Source organism: Parus major, chromosome 18 (genome assembly GCF_001522545.3).
Source record: "Parus major isolate Abel chromosome 18, Parus_major1.1, whole genome shotgun sequence".
NCBI classification, from domain to species: Eukaryota; Metazoa; Chordata; class Aves; order Passeriformes; family Paridae; genus Parus; species Parus major.
The window spans coordinates 2,104,999-2,118,577 of NC_031786.1; positions in this window are offsets into that span (position 1 = coordinate 2,104,999).

Below are 13,579 nucleotides of genomic sequence, written 5' to 3' on the forward strand. Positions count from 1 at the left end.
CTTCCTTCCTTCCGCCACTTCCTTCCTTCCGCCACTTCCTTCCTTCCGCCACTTCCTTCCTTCCGCCACTTCCTTCCTTCCCTCCTTCCCCCACTGAAGGTCACCTACTGAATTTAGCATTTTTCCCCACTTATCCTGAGGCAGAAGCATTTCCGATTCTCCTTTATCCCATGGATAAAATGGGGTTTTATGTGTCTGACTCCCGGGGTGATAATAGCAGGGAATAGTTTTACTGCACACATAGAACTTTTCCCGAGGCCAAGAAAAGCAGCCACAGCTTTTCATCCACTCCCAGCAAAAATTAAGCAGGATTTAAAAAAAAAATAAACCCAATTGATGGGGACAGAAAGTGGTGGGAGAAGAGAAGCTGAAGTATGAAAATTAACAACATGAAATACGCAAAAATCACCCTGAGTACTTTGTCCTCTATTTTAAACGTTTCTAAAATCCTTCAAGTGACACACTCAGCTAAATGATCACAATTTTCAGGGTCTCCCCTGAAATGGAAAATCACAATTAGTCCCAGGCAGGGCAACACCAACCTCACCTTTTATTGAACAGGGTGGTGGAAAGGATGGGGCACCGAGTTTGGAGGATGCTGAGGCTGGGGAGGGAACATGGGCAGCAGCAGGGAAGGAAACAGCAGCACCCATGTTTGTGGGTGTGAATAAATGTCAGAATGAATTCTGGGGCTCCATGAAATGAGAGAAGGCCCTGCCTGCTCAGGCAGCAAAATGCAGGTGGGACCAATGAGAGAGAAATCCCAGAGGTGAATCCATGGAAACCTGTCCTTAATCCCAGGAAGGATCCCTAGAAAGCTGAAAATCTCAGTACAAAAAGAACTGAGAGTGTCCTGCCTGTTGGACTTCCATGGGAAACTTCAGAGTTTGTTGTTAATTAAAGAAACTGTTTAAAATTGAAGACATGGCAATATTTTAATCACCCTCTTTGATAGACTTGATATTTTTTTGATGGTCTGCTCATGGCAGGTGTTTCCCAGCTCTGTCAGAGGGTTGGGGATGATTTTTCAGCCTGATTATGCCCTTCTAAAAGGAAGTTAGAAGTGAATTTTTGGCTCCTGGTGAAGCACTGGGATTTGTTGGTGCTGCTCAATGGGCCCAGGAAGATGTCATGGATCAAAACATCGCTTTCCTCTGTGCTTCTCCCTCCTAAAATGTGTTCTCTAAGTCTCCTGAGGGGCACAGCTGATCCAGTGTCATTCATGAATCTATAGGAAGACACCCCAAGCACTCACAGATGGGATTTTTGTAAGGTTGTGAGTTCAAAGGAAAGTCGCTGGTTTACATAAGCCTGCCTCTTCCTTAAAGGCTGAGCTATTTTAACAGTGCATTCCACCAAAATGAATAATATTTGGCTTTTGGAGGCAGATTTTTCTGTGGTTACAACCTCTTTTGCACATCATAAATGTCCAACCCCATCCCCTTGCTTTTCTTTGATTAAAAAGAACAACAACTAACCTTTAAAAATACCGTATTTGTCACGGGCTCGCTTGGGTTGCAGCTGGTGTGATTTATGTGTCTGTCCTCGGAGCAGACACACTCAGTGAGGAAAGTTAGCAAGGAATGAAGATTTTGGGTCATCTCAGGTGGGTCTGCAGAGGATGGGGTCTCCCTGGAGCTCACTGAGGTTGAGGTGGGTCACGAGTCCAAGCTTGGAAAACATCCAGCCCTTGCAGGTGACCCATGGATCCCACAGGGAGCTGAGGTGTCAGCAGAGCCCTCCTGGGAGTGCCACACTCGTGTTCTGTCCCAGCATGGGCAAAGCCAGCTTCCTAAATACCAAATCCTCCCAGATTTTACACATCTGTGGTTCCAGACCCCCTCCTGTTCCAGCCTGACTGGGTGTCAGCACCTTCCATTCTTCCACCAGATCCCAGTCCCACCGTCCTCCGTCACCAGTGGGTCCTGAAACCCTGGAAAACAAACAGGGAGCACTCAGGGAATCTGGCCTGGCACCAATAACTTTGTCCCCTGACCTCACCATGAGGATTTTCAGCTGCTGCAGATCTCGCCAGACCTGGAGGTGTCCCCTCCTTACACAAGCAAGAGATCAGATCCAACACGAGCAGGATTTTTTTGGAAGAAGGGGAGAACTATTTGAGGAGGGAGTAAACGGCTCTGTATCGTTCCAACTGCTCGAAAATTTGTTTTGCCAAGGGAACAGGAGAAAGCTGTTAAAAAAAGATTTTAATTTCAAGTCGCTTTCGGCTCTCCCTGTAAGAAAACAAGGAAGAAGCAAACACAATGGCTAAAGAACATGAAAAGATCCCAAAGGTTAAGAATGCTCCAAGAAAAATACGCTCTCAGTCTTCAATGGAAACATTATTTGCACCACTCTTGGGGCTGGTGCTGCTTGCAAGGGGCAGCAAAGGCTCCCCAGGGCTCCTGGGGAAGGGGCAGAGCTTTGAGCCCAGACGGTGCTTTGGGCTCTGCCTTCCCCCACCACAAAGGCTGTGTTTGCACAGCTCATTTGCAGGGTGAGTGAGAAGGCTCAAGTGGCAAATTGGATATTGATAACTTCCAGAAGCCTTGCCGGGACCGCGGCGTTGTTCCACCCGCTGTCTGAAACATCGGCAAACACTCGCCGCAGAAAAGTTCCCTCGCTGGCAGGGGAGCGTGGCTCCAAATGAATTAACTTCCAAACCTGATATTTAGGGATGTTTTATTGGTCTGATGTCTCTCCAAGTGTTGCCAGAGCCATCATGTCAAGGAGCTGTGGACTCAGTCAGAGTAAAAGAGACGTTATTTGTAATTGTTTCCTCTGGGCATCGTCGTGGAAGGGGAAAGGCGAGTGGAAAAGCATTTTCCAGAGCTCTGATCCATCTCCCTCGCTGCTCAGCTCCCACCCAGAGCTCCCCAGGCAGGGAAACCTCGGGGTGCTGTGTGGGAAGGGCTCTTGGGGACATCCCTGGCAAGGAGCAGAGCCAGCACAGGCACATCCAGCTCTCCACGCTGGAATTTTGTCATTTTTAACAAGCTTTGCCTTGCTTTGCTTCTCTTTGTTTTGCTGTTGGTTTATGTCATGTTTGTATTAATTAAGGATGAGATTTTTATATTTTTTTTAATGATCCAAGTTTAGTTTTATTTTGCATAAATCTTGGCAGAAGAGCTTCTGTGGGAGAGAGAAAACAAAGGTTATCATGATCAGCACATGACTGTGCTTAGGCAGAGTATCAGTTAAATTAGTCTTGAAATTACAACGTTTCAGCTGCTGGTACTTTTCATATTAAAAATCAAATTTAATTTTCCAGTTTTGCAGAAACAAAAATTCCAACTATTTGTTGCTTTCCACCACCAGGAGGGAAGAAAAAAAGGGGGAAAAAAAATAAAAATAGAATGAATCCAGCCTAATCCTCCAAAATAAATCTCCACAAAGGCTGTTTCTATTTGTGAGAGGTCACTGCTGATTTTTCAGCCATCCTTGGGTGGCACCTCCCAGGTAGAAGTGGGTGCTCCACTCATGGTCTCAGTGGGGACAAGTCTTCCAAATCTTCCAAATTCTGGGATTTACCCTGAAATGATGGCTGGGTGACCCAGGTGGGAATATTCCATTTATCCTGGAATATGTGCAGATGCTCCTCGTTCCCTGTCAGTCACTGGATGTGAGGAAGGATTTTGGGAAGCAGCATCCTCAGCTCAAGAGCTGAGCCATTCCTGACCGTGTGTGGCAACGTTTTTCAATGCTTGGTTTAGTTCCATCCAGGCTACAAACCAGAGAACCAAACCCAAAACAGAGGAGGGGAAAAAAAAATTAAAAAAAAAATAAAAAGAAAGGAAAAAAATCCTTTCTGATTTTCAACATAAAGCTAGGATTACCACCAAAGAACAATAAAAATTCCTTTATTACCAACAACAGGAAGAGCAAAGAGAAAAATAAACCACAGAAAATCTTTGTTATAATTTTTCCATAACAAATAAGGTCTTTTCTGGTCATGTTTGCCTTTTTTTTTTTTTTTTCCCCTTCTCCTTAAAATTGTATCTCTTTTATAAAAAAAAAATAAAATTAAAAACCTTGTTTAGAATAAAAACAAAACTGCAGAGGAAAAAGCAGAGCTCTTATTAAAGAGTTTGACATCACAACCCATCTATTAAATAGCAGGATCCTTAAAGGAAAGTCCTTTCCAAATAAAAGGGAGGAAATGAAAGGTTCTATGAGTTCCCAAGCCCATTGTTGATGCCGTAGAGAGCAGAAAGCTTCCACTATCCATGGTGAAGGAAGTCATGTAGGAACAGGAACCAGCTCTGGAGGTTCCCACAGGGAGAAGATCCTTGGAGAAATACATCTGGGGTTTGTCCTGGTGCTCCTTTATTCCTCACTTGTTTTTGCAGTTGAGCTGGGGGGTTAAGGGAGATCAGAGGGGAGGGAAATGTGCTGCTGCCTTGGCTGGCAGGAGGGATGGAACCAGGTCCCTCCGTGCCCTGCTCTCCCAAATCCACCCCCAGGAGCATCAGCTGGAGCCCAGCTCGCTGTGAAGGGGATGGAGCTTATCTCCAAGAGGGATTTTTAATGTTCCCCTGGCTCTGGGGGCTGGTTTGGGTTTGTTTTCCATGAGTTTCTGAGGGACAAAGCTCTTTATTTCATCCCAAAGCCTGGCACGCTTTGTTCCTGCTCCTTTTCCGTGCGGATCCATCCGAGGCTGATTAGGGCCGATAAGGGTGGCAGTGAATTATTGCCCAGCCAGACTGAAGAGCCAAACCAGGCAGTTTTGACACAAAACAGCCCCAGAAAGTGGCTTTTTCCCCCCTTATCTGGCCCTGCTCTCGATAGCACAGGCAGCCTGGAACAAAGGGTTTTGTTCCTCGTTGGTCTGGAGGGAGAAGGAGCAGGGATCCTTCCATCAAAGGGGTTTTTCCTCTCGGATCCTCTGCCCTGGGGTGGCAGGAGGAGCTGCTGGGCACAGCCTGCCCACCCCAGTGCCTGGCACATCCCAAGGGACAGCAGGAAGGCACTGCTGGGATTTTCCCTGCAGCAAACAAGGGATGCTTTTCCCAGGGTGGAACAAGGAGCGAAGTTCTCACCAGGTTTCAATCACAGAATCCCAGAGTGATTTGGGATGGAAGGGACCTTAAAAATCATCCAGTTCCACAAGCAGGGACACCTTCCACTGTCCCAGGCTGCTCCAAGACACATCCAGACTGGCCCTGGGCACTTCCAGGGATCCAGGGGCAGCCCCAGCTGCTCTGGGCACCCTGTGCCAGGGCCTCTCACCCTCCCAGGGAACAATTCCTTCCCAGTATCCCATCCATCCCTGCCCTCTGGCAGCTTAAAGTGATTTGTAATGGTAATTTTTAATATTTTTAAATAATTCAATATATTATAAATATGTTATAAATATATTACATAATATATAATTATTATTATATAATAATTTAAGTAATTTTAATAATTTCCAGGATTTTAATAACATTTCTAAAATTATAAATAAACATTAAAATGCTGACATGACCTTCCTAATCATGATTTATCTTTGTTTTCCTTCCTTGTTTCTCCTCAGCTCCTTCTCACATCCAGGTCCCTTTTGCTCTCCCTCATTGCTTTGCTGTGAAATTATGGCCTGAATCAAGCAGAATTGTGAAACAGAATTGTTTTTTGGGGTCAGACCCCAATTCCCTCTCAAAAGATAATTTGGGGTCACAAAATCCAAGAAAAGTCTGAGTTTTCCTTCCCTGGATCTGCCCAGGATTCAGAACTGGGGGTGTTTGTGCAGCACCAAAGGGATAAATTCCTTTTGGATTTTATCCAATTTATGTGGATTTATTTGGATCCTCTGTTGAGTTGCACCCCCTGCTCCTGGCTCATTTCACAGCCAAAGGGTTCAGAGCTTCTCCTTTTATTCTGAGCACCGATGTCTGAACCCAGAAATCATCACCCAACCAACCTAGAGAAAAAAAATAAAGTAAGAATACCCTGTTTCCATCTCCATTTTTCCATATGTAAATACTCCTTTAATTCAGTACAAAATTATTGTGCTGTCAAGTCTTTTATAACATTGCTAGGTTTCATTTTTGGTTTTGTTTTTCATTTTCTGATGTCTTTTGTGGATTTGGGATACAAACAAATGACAGGGTACTAACAATGACTTGAACCAGCTTCTGAAAGATGGGTTTTTGTTGGGGTTTGGGGTTTTTTTTTTTACCTCCTTTCACCACTTTTTTTTTTTTTTTTTTCCCTCTCTGGCTTCTTCATCCTGGACTTTCTCAGGAGGGCAGCATCTTTTGGGATTAGGATTCCCATGGCCAAAATCTTCCCTGAGGTCCATTTGTAGAAATATTCCACCATCCCTCCAGAGGAATTCTGCAGTGTGGTTTGGGAAGATCCTTGTGGTTAAATGATGCCACAGCTCAGGTAGAATCCAGAGGAGGAAGATGGCCCAGAAGGAGAAAAATCAAGTGCTGAGGAGTTATTCAGAATACAGGGATCACACTTAAAATCTCCAAAGGGAATAAAATTGGATATTTTCCTGTAAAAGTGCTGCTGGATGAAAATGTAGATCTAAGAACTCTACAGAAAATAAAAAATAAAGAAAGGAAAATCAAGGCCCAAAGTGATTTTAGTGGAAGAGAACTTGAGGTCAGGCAGGGCTGGGAAGGGCCAGGCCAGCAGGGAATGTGGCAGGATTGGAGCTGCATTAATGATGTGATGGGGTAAGGAGCAGAACAGCTCTGTGATTTGGGATAACCTTTCCTTGTTCCCTGACACAGAACAGAAACCCTACCCCAAAACCCAACGTTTCAAACACTCATTTTCTGTTTCACAGGAGGTGGTGCAGCACCAGAGGCTCCCAGGATGAGGAAGAGCTTTCCCTCAGGTCCATCCCTCTGTCCATGGGACACAAAATCATCCAGAGCTCCATTCTGATTCATCCCTTCCCAAATCACTTTCTTTTGGGAACAGTGGAAAATACCTCTTATTTTCTTTATTTTCTTTATTTTCTTTATTTTCTTTATTTTCCTCTTTTTTTTTTCTTTTTTTTTTTTTGGTTTCCATGGCCATAATTTAATTCTTCATTTTAACCAACTTGCTACGTCCTTTCTCCTTGATAACTCCCGAGCTCGAATGTAAAAAATGTATTATTACAAGAGACAATTACGGGGTTCAAAGCATTCTGAAGCATTCCATGCTCCCAGCTTCTGGTACTGATATAAGGAGAGGAATACTTGTGGTTTTTTGACTTGCATGAAGTGGAAGGGTTCCAAGAGCTGGTGGTAAAAGGCCTAATGAAAGTCTGCCTTCATCAGACACAACAAAGCTCCTGCATCCTGGGAGGTTTAACTCTTTCTGTGCCCAGCACTCCACACAAACAGCCCTGGACCGTGGAACCTCGACCACTTCACGCTCAGTCAAAAACAACAAAAGAGCAGAAAAAAGGGAAAGAATTCAGGGTTTGTTTGGCTTGAAATTCTTTTTTCTTAGTTTTTAAACAGCACAGGGCTGGAAGTTGAAGTTTTGCAGCTCCCAGGGTTTGTTTGGGCTGAAGATGTGCCTCACACCTTTGGGATACGGTTGGACAGCAGAAAATGATGGAAATTGGGTCTGTTTTGAAGGACACCCAGTGTCTGCACAAACATCTGACTGCTGCAGAGCAGGAGGTTCCTCTCTGCTGAACCTTCTGTTTGTCATTTATTTTTCCATTTTATAAATCCCGATTGGAAACTTCTCCTTGGAAGGCAGAGGGAAATCTTGTGGATTGTAAACACGGAGGAGAAGAGGAGTTGTTTAGGATGGTGAAAAGGGTATAAGGACTCAAAGCACAGTGCTAAGTAGAGGAAAGTTTAGGCTGGATAAACTTCCAAGTGCTGAAATCTCATTAGGCTGTGGAAAATTCTTCCAAGGGATGTGGGAGAAGCTCCACTGTTTGAGCAGTTTGCCATTAGATTGGACACAGCACTGAAAACAAACCTTCAACAACCCTGCCCCAGCAAAAGGGATGGAGTGAAGAGGCCAAAAATTGATGTATCCAACACTTCCTTTGGTTCCATGGAGCCCAAATCCACCCAGGCCCAGGGAGGGAGAGCATCCATGGGATTGGTGTGGCTAAAGATGGACTCACCACCGGGATGGGCTCGACTCTGGAACCTGCTGGAGAGAAACCTGTGCAATCCAGGAAAGCAGGAGGTGTCAGGGCCTCCCATCCCAGCAAGGAACAGCAATTCTAAACCAGCAAAATGGAAAATAAATACATCAATCTGAACTGGTTTGGTGCCCAGAGGAAAATTCGTACTTTGGGGTTCGGAGATCCTTCATGGGGTGGCCTGGGAGAGAGCACGAGGAACATTTCAGACCATCAAGAAGGATTAAAAACCAGATTGACACAGCTGAGCCCAAACACAAAGATGTTTCACCCCAAAATCTGCTCCCTGTCCTCAAAGGACCTGCTCAGGTTCAGCACCAGAGGTTCCCACAAGGGACAGCGAGCAGCTGTGGATTTGCTGTGCTGCTCCAAAACCATTCCAAGTGCCTCATATCAGAAGATCCAACGCTCAGCAGGGAATTCCAGTTTTAAATATGTGTGGGTTTAATGCCAGGCTGATAAAATCATGGTGAGTGGGGAGAACTGTGAGGTGATGCAAGTTGTTAACTCAGTTTTTGTAGTAAACACGAGGAAGATGCAGCAGGATTTACAACTGTAACGATTCTCCAGGAAGGTTAAAATATTTCAGATGTTAATCCACTTGTTACCTTTTCCCTTCTCTTTATGGATGATCTAAAAGCAAATTCTGGATGTTTTTAAAAAATCCATTCATGGTGGTGTTGACCTGAAGCTCCTGAAGAGACAAGAAATCTTCCCACTGATTTCCTGGGGCCTTGGGTTTTATCAGACCAGATAAATTTGCTCCAGAAACACCAAATTTCTGATCTTTCTGCTCTGGGGACTCATTAGGAGTCTTCAAAATTCGATCTGAATTGCTAAACTCTGGTCACATGGAGGGGTTTTCAGTCCTGGCTGGAGGCATCTGGGAGCACATCTGGTGCAAATATTCCCTGGTGGAACCCAAAATGTCACTTGCTGTAAATACTTCTCTGTGGGATTCCAAAATTCACTTTCCAAGATGTTTTTGGCCGGTAAAGCCTGATAACTCCAAAGTTCTTAGAAAGCAAAGACAAAGAGATGAAAACGTGGCCAAAGGGACTTTATTGCAAATTTGGATGAATCCAATATTGGTTAAAGCGCACTTTGAATCTGCTGTAAACTGAATTTTTGTAGCCTGGAGAAGTTGCTCAGATCTTGACCTGGAAGGAGAGCAGAGGGAAACCTCATGGGTCTAAGGAGGAGAAGAAAATCAACTGTCACATGTGGAAATATGGAATATTTATTTTCAATAGAACAAAACATGTTTACGTGGATATTTGGTGGTTTTTTCTGTAAATGCTCTGTTGGTTCAGAAAACATCTGAATCCATCAACCATGGGGCTGATCCAACCAGAGGGACTAAACCCATCTCAGCAACATCTCTAAAAATCATTATTATTTGGAGGGGCAGACTGGGGAGAACTTCTTGACTATTTCCTGCCTAAACCAAATCCTACTTTCTTTTTTTTTTCCCCCCAAAAAGAATTAGTGGATATCAAAATTAATTTGAGTTTTCTCGCTGTTATTTTTTTCCAATTGTTGCAATTTGAATGTTTTTTTTCCAGAACTTTGGTGGGTTTAGAGGCAGAAATGGCATTTTAGGCTCCATCCTCAGTGGGAAGGGCCACCTCATCCCCACCTTTCCCTGGCTGATCCCAAGCCTTGGATAAAAGATCCAAGGTGCTACAAGTCTTCTTCCAGAGTGACCACAACAAGTCCTGATGCAGCCTCAGGATGGGTTAAACCAACAGTAAAATCTTCTAATTCCTCTCAACATGCAGGAATACTTTGGATCCTTGGCTTTGGGACCAAAAATGAAGGGATTACTCCCATCTTTTCTTAATTTAACAGCAGATTTCCCATCTTTATCCCCCTTTTTCTGACACTTCTCTACATTTTTTCTTTTCTGTTTGTTCCGTTTTCCCACCAAACCATTCTTCCTCCCCAGCTTTGTCCTACACCTTTCCCTTAACACTACTCCAGATCTTTTTCCTTCTCCCACTGTTATGAATCCTCAAGGGCCGCAAGAATTTTCCATTTTCCTGCCTGAAACTCTTCGTATATCTCTCCCCACCTCGTTACAATAAAATAATTCTTCCATTTCGCTGTCACCTCAATTTAGCTCTCTCACCCTCCACTCCCTCTTTTTCCCCTGGTTTAAAGACCGACCAGCATTTCCTGAATTGGAAAAGCCACAATAATATTTTTTTTCCATTGAAAATACGACAAGTTCAGTATTTCCATTGAACATACCACGAGAACAGTGTTTCCATTGAATGTACCACAAGGACGGTGCTTTTGAGGTATCTAAATGCTGAGATGAACTCATAATGTTCCTCTTGGACTCGTTAAAGCAAAGCCCCTTCTCTCCTCAAAAAGAAAAAATAAAAAAGGTTCCTCAGACAGAGAAAGAATTTTTATTCAAAGGTTTCAAAAAAAAGAAAAAAAAAAATACAATAAAAACAAGACCTAGAGAGAGCCAGGACAATTTTGCACTTGCTTTGTGAGTAAAATATAAATAGGTTTTAGCAAGTTAAAAAAAAAATCCATTAAAAATGCTTAGAGTGGTTGAACAGCTGGAAAAGCAACTTTTTTTTTTTTTCTTTTTTTTTTTTTTGATAACATTTAAAGCTGCTTAGCAGCTGGGGAAAAAATCGCCTGTAAAAACACTTAACATTTACAGCCACTCAGTGGCTGGAAAAGCAACTTGTTATAAAATTGATTTAACATCTCAGTGGCTGGAAAAGACATCCCCACACATCCATCGAGCTGCAGTGTTTTACACTGCTATTTATGGCTATTTAGACACAGATAAGGCTATAAATAGATAAACTGGGCATTTCTGCCCATGCCATTGTGGCAGGGAATAATTTCCATGCAGATCATTTGCTGTTTTATTTTATTTTCCGGGAGTTTTCAGCTAAGCCCTTTAAATTGCCATCAGTCTGGAGTCTGGCGGGCCGGGATGCTCAGCCCCCAGGAAGGCTGTAAATCAGTTTAGTTACAGAGCACTTTATGAAATAATAACTGAGTTCTGTGCTTGACGGGCTGCAGTGAACCTCTGGCTGAGGCAGCACAGCCCAGGCTGCCCCACAAAATCCTCATAACCCAGGGTGCCAAACGGGGATGTCTCCATCAGGAGCTGGAGAGGTGACAGGAACCCCAAAACCCCCGAAACAAGGGGTGTGAAAAGCCCCAGGAAAGCAGTAATTAAGCACATTAGTGTCTGTCTGAGATTAGAGCTTTTTGAGATGCTGGTTTAAGAGTGAGTCATGTAACAGCCCTGCAGCGGTGCTGCCCCGCATCCAGATGTGCAGCGCTGACAGACGGGGTGCACTGGCACATCCCTGCTCAGCCCCGCTCAAAGGCTCCAAAACCAGGACTAAAGTCGGTGCCTAAATGTTCTCAGGCTTCCTGTAAGCCCTGGGCACCTTCCTGGGCGGGAGCCCTGGTGCAGAATTAACTGCTGAAATGATGGTAACAGTGCAACAGAGCTGATTGCTCTGCTCGGTTCCTTGAGGGAGGGATTTCCCCAGCCCCTGGGCAGGTGTCAGGACTCTCTGTGACTCTCCCTGAGATTTCACCTCCATCTGATTTTCTATTTCATCTTTCCAAACGTTTCTCTCTGTGACAAAACTCTCTGGACGCATCCTTAGTGCCTGAAAGATGCCATAAAACCCTCGGGGCAGCTCTTGAACTGCAACAACGAATTGGGGCAATAAAACCTTCTGTGTGCTGCATGTTTTGGTGCTGGGGGACAATCCAGGCAGACCAAGAAGCCTTGTTAATCCCAGGGATCCAAGGGCTCTCCAGGGCTGACCACAGCTCCTGTTGAGCCCCCTGGGAAGAGCACAGAGTCTCCTGGAGCAAAAGCAGCTCCTTACATTTTATTCCCAAGGATGTCCTGTCTGGCTGGATCGTGGCTGAGCACCCAGTAAAGAGGGAGAGGGAATGTTGCCGTGGTTGGGTGTCACTTCCCAAAGTCCCAAACTTCTCCTGAAGTCAGGGGTAGAGCCCAGGGTGCTGCTTTAGCTGGGTTTGGTGCCAACGCTTGGAGCTCGGAGGAGAAGTTGGGTGTCTCTGCCAGTAACTGCAGATAATGAGGCAATGTTCCCAAAGTATCTGAGGCTGGGATCTTTGAAGTGCAACCACTTTGTGGCCAAATCCTTGTGAAAGTGGAAAAAATAATAATTACCTATGAAAATGTGAAGACGTATATTCCTCAAGGACAGACAGGAATTGTTCGGTGTCGTCCGGGTGAAGGGAGGAGGTGCAAAAAGAAGATTTTCAGCAGAGTTTTCCTGCCAGGGAGAGCTATTAGGCACTGGAATTATTTCCTCAAGGAAAGCAGAGGAAGGCGATTCCTTCAGACATTTAATAATAGCTTGGGCAAAGAATTAGGAAATATAAAGAAGCAGCCTGTACTGGCAGGTCATTGAGCTAATCAGGACTAAGTAGGACTCAGAATTTATTTTTTCTTAGGATCATTTAAAGTCAGCTGCAATAGATATTTCATTAATTCTTTGCCCTTTTCATTGCAGTCCAACACCCAGGAGGAAGGCAGGAGAAGTTAATATTATAAAAACACCGACCCAGGCAGTGCTGGGAACACTGGGGCGAGGCAGTGCCAGCGAGGAGAGATTTCGTGGGCACTCATCAGACACAAAAACGAGCTCTCAAACAGGCCACAAAAGCCAGTGGGGAAGAGAAGGAGTAGAAGGAGCCAAGGTCTGATCTGGAAAATAAAAAGGGAAAAGCAAGGATGAAGAACCAGGGGATTGGACAAGATGGGATGGGATGGGAGGGGGTCCTGGAGAGCCTCTGTCTTGGCAACAGCCATGGAAAATCAAAGTGCAGAATAAAAAAAGTGCTGTAAGAACAGCCCGTGATCGAATACCAGACTGGCTAATTTGTATTTCAGGGCCTCGAGGAGAGGATGCTGCAGTCTGTGCCTCTGGACCTTCCACATTTGGTGTTCCTGGACAAAGAGCCAGCACTAAATCAGGGGCATCCGGCTCAGACTTGAGCTGGGGTGTAAAGGCTGAGCAGCATCAGACTGAGGAACTAAATTTGGGGAGAGGCAGACACTTCAGAGCCCTGTGGTGTCTGGATCACCAAGAGGATGCCTAAGCCAGGTGCTTTTTTCTCTCCCTGTTCATCCTGAACAGCACAGTGGGTGCCAGGTTTTATCCTTTCATCCTTTCTCCTTGTTCAGAATATTAAAAAGAGCATTTAGAACATGCTGTAATTATTCCATATGGGATTATTTACCAGTTACATCCATTGCTGGGCACGTCCAGCATGCTGGGGCAGGAGGGGACACAGCCTGGGACATCCCACAGCTCCCTGAGTGACAAAAGATGCCAAGTGCATCAGGAACACTCCCCTGCATCGCTGTTTTCCCAGGACACGTGATCCCTCCTGCATCCAGGTGGGACAAAGGTTGTTACTAAAACAAAGCTGAAGAGAAAGAAGCAAAGAGAAAAT